Source organism: Coenobita brevimanus, chromosome 112, assembly GCF_032717465.1.
Source record: "Coenobita brevimanus isolate Jiangsu-jjx chromosome 112, ASM3271746v2, whole genome shotgun sequence".
NCBI classification, from domain to species: Eukaryota; Metazoa; Arthropoda; class Malacostraca; order Decapoda; family Coenobitidae; genus Coenobita; species Coenobita brevimanus.
In genome coordinates, this window is record NC_137065.1 from 16,409,533 (window position 1) to 16,422,062 (window position 12,530).

General features: G+C 41.3%; 1 pseudogene; it reads right to left on the bottom strand.

Annotated features, from left to right (window-relative positions):
- Nucleotides 1-12,530, bottom strand: part of LOC145418112 (KRAB domain-containing protein 2-like) — a 97,538-nt pseudogene that overhangs the window by 1,324 nt on the left and 83,684 nt on the right.

Consider the following 12,530-nt stretch of genomic DNA (forward strand, 5'->3'; position numbering starts at 1 on the left):
TATATATATATATATATATATTTATATATATATATATATATATATATATTTATATATATATTCCTTCCAAGAGAAAAAAAAAAAAAAGAGAGCCAAATTCAAGATCAGATCATTTCGAGATGCCTGGACACACTGCGTTTGAAAGACTGTAGATCATAGGAAGCAGGAAATACAGACAGAGGAAGACAGTTCCAGAGATGACCTGTTGCATAAATGAAGGACTGGGAGTAATGGTTAACTCTTGCACTGGACAGTTGGACAGAAAAGGTATGAGAGTTTGCTGCTAGACGGGTGCTACTCGCCCGTCGTAGAGATGGAGGAATGCATGCAGACAGTTCAGAGGAGCAGCGACCATTGAAGTAGCGATAGAAAAGAGATAAAGATGCAATAGTGCGGTGAAGAGACAGAGGTTGAAGGGAATCAGTAAGAGGAGGAGAGTTAATGAGGCGAAAAGCCTATGACTCCACCCGATTGAGAAGAGCTGTATGTGGGGAGCCTTCCCACACATGAGAGTTGTACTCCACGCAGGGGCGGATAAAACCCCTGTATAGAGTCAACAATTGTGCAGGGGTAAAGAAAGAACGGAGTTGGCGTAGCACACACAATCTCTTGGAAACAGATTTTACAAGAGATGTAATATGATCTTTCCAAGATAAGTCCCAAGTAAATGAAACCCCAAGCATGTTCAAGGATGATGCAGGATTAAGCTGAATATTATTAAACATTAGTGGGTATACCTGTTTAAGACTGTGTCGGGTTGATAGGTGCAAAAACTGAGTCTTTGCTGCATTAAAAACAACCAGATTATTTTTACCCTAGTCAGAGATACGAGCTAAGTCAGACATTAGGTGTGCCATAGCCTCATCCCTTGTTTGTTGAATTAACTGCTGAGATGGACGTTGCGGGAATCGAATGGAAAGGTGAAGGGTGGAGTCATCAGCGTATGAGTGGATAGGGTTAGATGTACAGCTTAGAAGGTCATTGATGAATAAAAGGAAGAGAACTGGTGATACGACAGAGCCCTGAGGAACACCACTGTTAATAGATCTAGGAGAAGAACGATGGCCGTCTACAACAGCGGCTATAGAACGACCAGAAAGGAAGCTAGGGATGAAGGCACAGATAGAAGCATAGAACCCTTAAGAGGGCAGTTTGGAAATTAAAGATTTATGCCAGACTCGATCGAAAGCCTTTGAGATGTCAAATGCAAAGACAAAGCTTTCGTCAAAGTCCCAAAAGGAGAATGACCAAGAGTCTGAAAGGTAGGTGAGAAGATAGGCTGTGGAGCGTCCCTGACGGAACCCATACTGACGATCAGAAAGAAGGTTGTGATGGGAAAGATGCTTTAAATTTTTTCTATTAAGAACAGACTCAAAAACTTTTGAGATACAGGATGTTAAAGCAATTGGGCGATAGTTAGAGGGTTGAGAATGGTCACCCTTCTTTGGGACTGGCTGAATGAGAGCAAACTTCCAGCAAGAAGGAAAGGTACAAGTTGATGGACAAAGGTGAAACAGTTTGCCTAGGCAGGGTGTAAGCACAGAAGCACAGTTCTTCAGAACAACAGGAGAGTCTCAATTAGGCCCATATGCCTTATTAGGCCTGTGATGACAGAAAATACATCAGCTGAAGAAATTTTATTGTCAGCCAAAAGGAAGTCAGAGGGGGGAAGTGATGAAGGAACAGCATCGGAATCGTCTAAGGTGGAATTGGAGAAGAAAGTCTGAGCGAAGAAATCTGCTTTATCAGTAGAAGAAATAGCTACAGAACCATAAGAGTAGAAAAAAGGAGGGAAGGATGATGAGGTAAAGTTGTCAGAAAGGTTTTTGGCAAGATGCCAAAAGGAGCGGGAAGAATTCGAGTTAGAGAGTTGAGAGCATTTAGTACGGATGAAATTATTTTTAGCAGAGCGAAGAACAGACTTAGCACGATTCTGGTCAGAAACGTATAAAAGATGTGATTCAGGGGTGGGTTGGCTCCGGTGCCTTTTATAGGCCCTCTTCTTGTTGCGGACAGCATTAGAACAAGCGTCATTAAAGCAAGGCTTTCGTGCAATAGTCAAAGGATATGAGAAAGGAATGTATGCTTCCATGCCCGAGAGAATAACCTCCGTAATGCGCAAGGCACACCCAGATGGCTCCCGGCCATGGAAGCAATAATCATTCCAGGGAAAATCAAAGAAGTACTGCCTGAGGGCCTCCCAATCCTCAGCTCCAAAGTGCCTCAGACGACGTTTCTTTGGAGGGTCTGCAGGCTGTACCAGAGTGATAGGACAGGTTAAGGTGATGAGGTTTCATCAGAGTAGCCCAACGGAGAGAAATGATTAACAGTGTAAGCAGAAGGAGTAGTTGTAAGGAAGAGGTCAAGTATGTTGGAGCTCTCTCCAAGGCAGTCAGGGATACGGGTAGGGTGCTGTACAAGCTGCTCTAGGTCATTAAGGATAGAAAAGGTGTAGGCTTTTTCACCAGGTGGATCAGTGAAAGGAGAGGAGAGCCAAAGGTGGTGGTGAACATTGAAATCTCCTAGAATGGAGATTTCAGAGAAAGGAGAAATGGATAGAATGTGTTCCATCGTAGAAGTAAGATAGTCAAAGAATTTTTGATAGTCAGTAGAGTTAGGAGATAAGTAAACAGCACAGATATATTTAGTCAGAGAATGACAGGAAAGCCGAAGCCAGAGAGTAGAGAATTCAGAAGAATCGAGTTCCGGAACATGAGAGCAAGATAAGTTGTTGCGTATATATACACAACAGCTTCCTTTGGCTTTGAAATTAGTATAGATAAAGTAGGAGGATACAGAAAAGGGTCTGCTGTCAGTTGCCTCAGACAGCTGAGTCTCAGTTAGAAAAAGATGAGGTTTAGAGAAGGAGAGGTGATGCTCAACAGATCGAAAGTTACAGGAAAGGCCGCGAATGTTGCAGAAATGAAGAAGAGAGTCAGACAGTGGTTCCAGGCATGTCACTAAAGAAGAGATGTATGCAAAATAAATCGCTAAGGAAGAGGTGTATGCCAAATAAATCGCTAAGGAAGAGGTGTATGTAAAATAAATCGCTAAGAAAGTGGTGTATGGAAAATAGATTGTAAGTGAAGAGGTGCTACGACGCCTCTGAAGCTAGTTAGAATACAACTCTAATTTATTTTAGGTAATTAGGGTAGGTAAATGTTATTAACAATAGTAATTACGCCCCATTTCATCTTAAACGTGAACCCGGTGGACTGAAGGCTGACATTCTCCCCTACTGTACAGTCCACCAAACTCCTTTCGGGGTATAAGAAAGGGATTGACCAAAATTTTCATAACCAGGCAGCTCCTCCTCCCTGTCATATTGGTGCCACCACGTGAAGGCGTCTCTCTGCAACACACAAATTATTATGGAAGAGTTGTATAACTAGACAGCTCATCCGCCCTGTCATATGGGTGCCACCACGTGAAGGCGTCCCTCTACAGCACATAAATTATGGTAGAAAAGGTATTTCGATCAAACCAATAATAAAACAGCCTCGCTTAGGATATCACAGTGAAAATCCCTTCGGAAAAAAGTATAAAAATAACTCGATTCGACTTCAGGACAGACAAAATGCATTTTTTCGTTTTTTTCTTACTTTTTCTTTCTTTTATATTTTTTGTTGCATGAGGGGAGTTTGCAACAACATACCGAAGGCGGAGTAAAAAAAATTGGGCACTGCTGTTTCATTGGTGAGTAAAGGTGCAAATAACAGGAGGTTTATTTAGCAGTGTTTGGTTTGATAGACGTGCGTGTGCGTGTGCATGTGCGTGTGTGCGTGTGTGTGTGTGTGTGTGTGTGTGTGTGTGATCAAATAACTAAAAAATTTTGAAGTAATTTGGATCAAATTTGGTGGATGGATCGAGGATCACCCAAGTGAGCAATAGGTCAAAGGCCTGGGTCACGGGGCAGTCAAACATTCGTCCCTTAGATCAGTTTGTTGGGGCGGATGATGCACTCTCTGAGTGCCACATCATGTACACTTGTGACCTTTTCATTACGCGCGAGAAAAGTTTGGGGAAGGGGTTCTTTCCTATGCTGAATAATCCTCTCGTGATCAGAACAACTGTAGCATTGCAAGTATAAAAACACATTATATACAATGTACGAAGACACACAGATGGCAGTGCGCCATAAACCACTGCAACAAAGGCAAGGCAGTAAAAGGGGATATAACCCCAACCCTACTGTTTTTTAATGGCATACTTTTTATACATAACATGGTTGAGTAATAGTTATGCCATAAGCATAACACTTTTCTTTTTGTGTTACACCAAAATGGCGTTTGCTGGAAGGGATACACGCCAAACGAATGTAATCAGTTGACAATGAGCCACGTGAGTCAAAGTGATAAAACTGTTTGGTGTCAGTACGAATATGTACATGAGGTTATAACACACACTCACACACACACACACACACACACACACACACACACACACACACACACACACACAAAGAGGCCTACATACACATTTTCCTTCTCATACCCAAACTCTCTCTCTCTCTCTCTCTCTCTCTCTCTCTCTCTCTCTCTCTCATTCTCCTCCTATACTGCACTAGAACTTAATGAAAAGAGCAGGAAAGGGGATGACGAGGGTAAAGGGTCGAGAAATTCCCGTGCCGAAATGGAAATAGTAACCATAACAATAGCCGAGCCGAAATACCAATAGAAAATAGAGGCTGTATTGCATTGTTGACGTGCATTGCAGGGTTAACTGAACAAAAAAAAGGAAGGAGGAGATTCCAGGGTAAAGTTAACTTCAGTATTTGCTGATGTTGTTGTGGTGGCGGTTTTGATAATGATGATGATGATGATAATGTTGTTAATGCTGTTGTTGTTATTGTTGTTGTTGTTGTTGTTGTTGATGATGATGATGGTGATGCTGTAGCCCCAGGTTCATTAAACGTAAACCAAGTGGACTACAAAATGAAGCTGTCCATCTTCTGCAGTCCACCATGCTCCTTTTGGGGGATAGGATGGGGGTTGAGGGACGAATGTAAAACCAGGCACCTCCATTGGCCAGTCACATCAGCGTCACCGCGAGAAGGCGTCCCTCACCAGCGTTGAGTAGTACTATCTTTTTTTTTAGGATTCGAGATAATACGGGTGGGTAGTTTATTACACCCGCGCGCAAAAGAACGGGGAGGGGGGGGAGATTAAGTGTTTAGTATTGGTTGTTTGTCTGTTAGCAATATTATGGGATAATTATTGAATGTAATTGTATCTAATTAAGGCATTGTTAATGAGAACCATCAGAGGAACAGGTCATTAAGTCTGGAGTGAAATGGTCATAGGTCATGCACGGACTCAACACAAGATTTTTATCTAATATTAACGAAACTTGGTGAAACGGTTGAGGGACAGGAATGGGTGAGGTGATTTAATCCTGAGAAAAATCTGTCAGGGATTAAGATCACAGGGAAGGTCCATGGTTTAACCTTTAACTCAGATTTCATTCGATTTTGATGCAACTTGGTGGTCGGGTTTACTGTTAGCCTCGGAAGACGTTATTATATTTTCGGAATAATAAACCAAAGGTGAATGTCATAGGCTGAGGTCAAGTAAACACTAGTGAATTAATTTTAACCAAACTTAGTGTGTGGTATAAGGGTGAGGTAGGGATAAAATAGTTGGATTCTGAGAGCAACGGGTCAAAGGTCAAGGTCACAAGGAAGGGTCAGATATTCAATTTTATGACACCTCCATAGTACCACTTCGCCCCTGTCTAGTTCCAACACATATCTCCTCAGTTTCGAAACATCCAACATTTTTTCTCTACTATTCCAGCATTTGTTAACCACTTTTCTAGCATCATATCACCACTTTTCCGGCATTTTCCCGCTACGTTTCCAGCGTATTGCACCAATTTTCCAGAATTTTCATTATCACTTTTCCAGCAATTTATCACTATTTTAAGAGCAGATTTTTACCATTTTTCCAGCAATTTTTTTCACTACTTTTCCAGCAATATTTCCATCACCTTTCCAGCATTTTCTCACTACTTTTCCAGCAACTTTTTCTTCACTTTTCAAACATTTTTTCATTACTTTTCCAGAATTTTTTCACAATGATACTCCAAAACCACAGACGCACACTGCTTGCGCGGACGAGCGATTAGATAGATTTTACGGGGCGGGCGTTACGTTCTGAGGGTCTTTCTTGCATTATAAGTGCCACTGGAGATGTAATACCTCTCCCTTGGCGATTTATTCTGCCCATCACACCTCAATGTCCTCCTGTGTGTTACTGAGGAAGACTGTGTCAATATTAAAAGAAACACCATAACCTGAGAGAGAGAGAGAGAGAGAGAGAGAGTCAGTTCCACTTCCCTTAGTTATACACCCCGACTTTTGTGCTCTTTCTCTCTCTGTCTCTGTCTGTCTGTCTGTCTCTCTCTCTCTCTCTCTCTCTCTCTCTCTCTCTCTCTCTCTCTTCCTTGTCCCCTTGTTCCCATTTCCGTCTTGCCTTCTTTCTCTTTCTACATTCCCCTGCTTTATCGTCTTTTCTTTACCTTGACTCTTGTCCATTTTTTTCTTGTACTAACTCCTGGTCTGTTTTAACTTTTACTTCTTCTTTGTGTTCTGTTCCTCTCTCTCTCTCTCTCTCTCTCTCTCTCTCTCTCTCTCTCTCTCTCTCTTTCTCTCTCTCTTAGTACTCTTCTCCATTAATTTCTCAACCATGTTCATCTTTCTCTCTTTACTGACGAAGAAATATTAACCCCAAAAGAAAGTACAATAAGGCATCTTGATTATACATTGGACGGCTTCCATGTCATATTCAAGGACAATGTTTAGGTGCTATCCTTGTCAGTCACGTCTTAATATATTTCTACTTTGCCTTTAACCTAAAAAAAAAAAATGGTCTGGATTTTCCGGTTAAGCCTCAATATTTTCTTTTATTCCTGTACTTTATTCCCCACCAACTAGAGAGAGAGAGAGAGAGAGAGAGAGAGAGAGAGAGAGAGAACTGAGGGGACTAAGCATAAAGGAAGGAAGGAAAGAAGGCATTAAGGAAGGACAGAGGAAGGGAGAAAGGAAGGAAAGAAAGAAGAAAGGAAGGAAGGAAGGAAGGGAGAGAGGAAGGACTGATTGAAGGAAGGATCGAGGGAAGGAAGTAAGGAAGGAAGGACGGAGGGAAGGAAGGAAAGAAGGAAGGGTGGACGGAGGGAAGGAAGGAAGGGTGGACGAAGGGAGGTAAGGATGGAAGGAAGTAAAGAGGAAAGGACAGAGAGAAGGACGGAGGGAAGGAAAGGAGTAAAAAGGAAGGATGGAAGGAGGAGGGAATAAGGCGAGCAATGAGCAAGGGAGACTTTGTACAAGAGTTAACCATGATGGAGAAGGGAGAGGGAAGGAGGAGTGATGGAGGAGGGACACAGAGGAGTGAGAGATTATGGAGGAAATATAGAAACGAGGAGGAGGAAAGGAAATATATTTAGTGTAGAGAAGGGGCAATACTGACATGTAAACACACACACACACACACACATACACACATTCATTCATTCATTCATTCATACATACATACACACACATAGACATACATACATACGTACATACATACATACAGAGAGAGAGAGAGAGAGAGAGAGAGAGAGAGAGACAGACAGACAGACAGACAGACAGACAGACAAACAGACAGACAGACTCATTTATATGAAATAAACGGTGTTACAAGGGGACAACACCATGTACTATTACCTTGAGTCTACACAGAGTAACAAGTCAAATTGTTTCGGGTAGGCCAGCAAACCATTCACAACGTTGGGTGGTAACCATATCAAAAATGAACGCCAGGCGGTCTAGTAAGTTAAGACGCACCAATCGGATGTAGCCTATTAGTGTTTACAGTTTTGATAATAATGAGATACGACAAAAATGACACTACACATGAAATAAAAAAAAGACGGCAAAGAAGATGGCGCCCACTCCCTAAACCTACCAACACCTTCTTATTCTTTTCTTTTCCCGTCTTTATCTATTTATTTTATTCTTTCTTCGTATACTGTATTCAGCTGTGTTTGTCATCTGAAAACGAACTAACACTGGGAGAGACAAATGTACAGATTGACAGACAGATATTTACAAACAGGTAGGTAGATTGACAAGAGGCAGACCAACACAGACAGATGGACAGACATATACATTTATAGAAATATACAGACAGAGAGAGAGAGAGAGAGAGAGAGAGAGAGAGAGAGAGAGAGAGAGAGAGAGAGAGAGAGAGAGAGAGAGAGAGAAAGTACTAAAACTAACCCAAAAAATCAACAGCGTATCTACACAACAGAAAAAAATATGCCTCAAAAAAGCTGCTGAAAAAACAATTCAAAAAAAGCACTGCACCGTTGATTGAATAATTAAGTGAGAGAGAACTAAATCCATGAACAAACATTGGCAGTAGAGTTGAAAGAGGGAGAGAGAAATAAAAGAAAGAAAAAAAAGAAAAACGGGGAATCCTGAGAGAGAGAGAGAGAGAGAGAGAGAGAAAGAGAGAGAGAGAGAGATCATACTAAGAATAAATGTAAACTGACAGTGAGAGAATATCATTGTAAAAAAAAGCGTAAAATAATAGCAAGTATTGTACAGAGAATAAGGGAGCACTTTCCACCACCGCCGCCAGAGTGATGGCTGTGATGATGTGTTCTGAAAATGAAGAGATGGAATTAAAATGTATCGACGGGTATTAGTGGGAAAAAGGCTAAAGATAATGACGATAGTGGTGGTGGTGGTGATTTGTGGTGGGAGTGGTGAACGTGGTGGTGATTTGTGATGGGAGTGGTGATAGTGGTGGTGGTGGTTGTGGTGATAGTGGTGGTGATGATGATAATGGTGGGGAGCATCAATCAATGTAAAATCTAAGAGGTGCAAAAGAATATGTAAAACTGTGGGGAATGAAACAAAAAAACAATAATGACTATGAAGGAGGAACACGAGAGAGAGAGAGAGAGAGAGAGAGAGAGAGAGAGAGAGAGAGAGAGAGAGAGGATCTGACTAATTATACGCAGAAGCTAAGAAGTAGTTAGGAAGGCGACATGCTAAACTTTTTTCTCTCTCTAAATCATACTTTATCCTAAACGAAGAAAAACTTTAACTTCTTCACTGTCGTATCCATATGCGTGCTTTAGTTCTTGGTTCCCTGAGCAGGTTGGGTTGGGTTGGGTTGGGTTGGGTTGAGTTTGGCTGGCTGGTTTGGGCTGGGTTAGGTTGAGTTAAGTTTAGTTTGGGTTTAGTTGGGTTGGGTTAAGCTAGGTTGGAATGGGTTGGGTTGGGATAGATTTAGTTGGGTCATACAGGATTATCAAGTTCAATTGTGTTTGGTTTGTTTTGGAGCAAAAGGAAGGAAGGTTATTAAGTATTACAAACACCTCTTCACTTCTCCACCATCTTATCTCAAACAAAAGAAGTTCTGTGTCGGATCCCTTTAGCAGATTACAAGTCTTACAGATTCTTACATGGGACAACTTTCGTCATTTTGGGGAGGAACCCCATCATCCTTTCTTTACATTTCTACGGCCGGTTGAGTTGGGAAGATGATGACCTTTGTATTCCATTTTCCTATTTCCAGACGATTTAATTCAGCTAAGGAGGGACTTTACTAACTGGTAAAGAGAAGGTGAGAGAGTCAGTAGAGAGGCGATCTGCTGTCCCAACGGATGCGTGTGTTACAAGGGGACAACACCATGTTGTCCATTGTCTATGGAGTTGACAATCGTTAAACAGACGTTACTGATGTACCATAAGACCCATCGACATGTAACAACATCCCCTCTGATGCATTCAGTTTGAGACAGCCCTGGCATGTATTCGACATGGATGGTGGGTTTTACGTCCAAGTGGTGACATGTGAAGGTGTGAGGTACGTAGGAGGACTCCTGGGCCTCAGGGAACGGGGTTGTTAAATCTATGTTTAGAGTCTGACACTTAAAAAATAATCTAGCCTTCTCCATACTTCTTCGGCTCTAACTTGGTCCAAAACTGTCATCGCTCCATCTTGAATGCTGAGTTGCAGCAATAAGATTAACACAGCCAATATACGGTGCTAGTCACCAAGTGTCATGTGAAGGCTGTAGAGGCGTGATGCCGTCTTTTTATCTGCCGCCCAGCTACGTGATACTGTGTAAGCTGCAAAGGGACTAAAATCTAGTCCACAGCGAAACGGTCACTATAAGTGCCTCGGTATCGGGGCCATTTTTTAAGCTGAATAAAATCGACTGGCCGTAAAAACATGAACAAATGGGCTGGTCTATATATAACTTTTATTTTCCTCTGGGGCGATTTCTTGTTTGTTGCGGGAACGGCTCATTACCGTTATTAAATATATCCTGCACCAATTATTCATTTCAGATTCCCATTGCCAAACCCACGACCAAACCTGCACACTGAGCCGTCCCCGCAACACACAAGGGCTCGTACTCTCGTCTGTTAAGGTATATAACACTTTTCTGAGTTATTTATTTTTGGATATTGTTAGTCTTTTTTGTACGTAGTTTATGCGGGGTGTGGTGATACTGGAAGGATTAAAGAACACGGAAGAGGACAACAAATGGTAATAAAATAAATCTCTTGGCAAAAAGTGTTAGGGAGCCAGGTAAGTGTGCAATGCAGCGGTATATGAGGACTTGCCTGTACAAGAAAGCGTTAAGTGACTGGATATTAATTACCAGTATTTCCAACTGTAGTGCCCGGAAGTGATAATGAGTTGTATCTAGTTCATTTTATACGACCAAAAAGTTCGGTTAAGTGGAAGAGTGTGGCCGAGGTATAGCTGTTTCCATGCGAACGTGATCAGAACGTAAAATAAGTCATCGAGTTGCAAAGTCATTTTTTTTCCTACTGTATTTTACTAGTATTAAGTCTCTTCATAATATAAAAACTCAAGTGAGAAGGAACGTGCCTATGGTCATGTACTCGTAATCTAGCATCATGTACGCATGCGGCAAGTGTTCTTTCAATGCAAGTGTATAGAGATTGTTGTAGAGTAAGAGAATGTCATTTTTTTCGAGTAATCAATTTTAAGGGGAAAGGCATCACTGTGAGTCTATCACGAGTCTATAATAATGAAAATTTTAAATTGCGTACCCCATCATCCCTCCCTCCCCCTATCCATCACGCAGTGTTGGCAGTGTGCCACTCGTACGATAATTATCGTATTTTTACGATAATATTGCCTCTGGAACGATGTACGTATCGTTTTCGATTATCGTACGGTTTGTACGATAATTTTGGATTGAAAGCTAGCATGGCAGTAAATTTTGAAGCCACACATTCTAATGCTGAATGTGAAAGAGTATTCAGCAAAGTTAATCTTCTCGAAACCAAGCTAAGAAATAGGCTAAAAACCAAAACTGTAAATGGAGGTCTTCTTTCATCAGACTGCCTAATAAATTCACGAGGGTCATGTGTCAGATTTACTCCCTAAAGACATGCCTGAACACATAGCTAATCATGCACAGTTGTTCCACAGTTTGACATATGATCTTAAGGGCTAATGTAATGGTGATCACTGAAAATACTTTTTTTTTTAATGGTCTTACCGAGTTATTATCTGCAAAAGTATGCACATTTCTATGAATTATCTATTTAAGTTCTGTGGACTGCATTCTGCTGCTATACTTCATTTCATCGAGTCTGGCACCATCAGTGATGTCTCCAACACCTATAGCACTGGTAAAGTCCCTCAGCACTGTTATACCCTTTTGTATTGCCTTTATATAGGATCTCAAAGTAATATAATAGAGGCTTACCTAGTGCAGAGGATTTACATCAACATTACAGGCGTAGAGGACATCGCTGATGGTGCCCGACTCGGTGAAATTGAGAATAGTTTACCGGACGGCCACAGGTAATACGGAGTGATGGCGTGATGACTTGGATTACTTACATTGCATGTTTTGGTGTGATCCCAGTTTTTGTCTTCCTCTTACCTCATTTCACATAATTGTAAAGTCATAAGAAAAAGTATCGTTATCCACAGTAATGTTCGATGGTAAACGAACGTTAGCAGGGCTATGTGGGCGGATCCTTGCTATTCGCCCCTCCCCTATCTAGTGTTGCCATATCACAGTCCCAATACAAGAGTTGGAATAATGAGCAAGAATGAGCCATATGGCGGGGAAGTAGATAGGACGTATTTGCATTACCCCGAGGGCCCCGCCGGAGATTAATAATGAAACTCGGCGAGTTTATTATTTTCCTAATATTCAACACTATTATCTATAGAATACAACAAATAAATTATTTTGAAGGATATTAAATCTATAGGCATCGACTTTCTTTTTTTATGATAGTCTAACAAGGGTGCACGAGTTCATTTGTTTGCTTTAGATGGGTGGTTAAATGCTTCAGATGGATGCTTCAGACGTCTAGAGGCTGTTTTGGAAGCAGGGGGTGGGTATACAAAACATTAAATCAGTGAGACTGAACATGTATAATTATTTTTCTTCTACTCAACATTTATTAGAAGTAGAAAGCAATACATAACATTATTACATTGAAATTTACTAACTTGGCTTGTATCGGCTGAAGA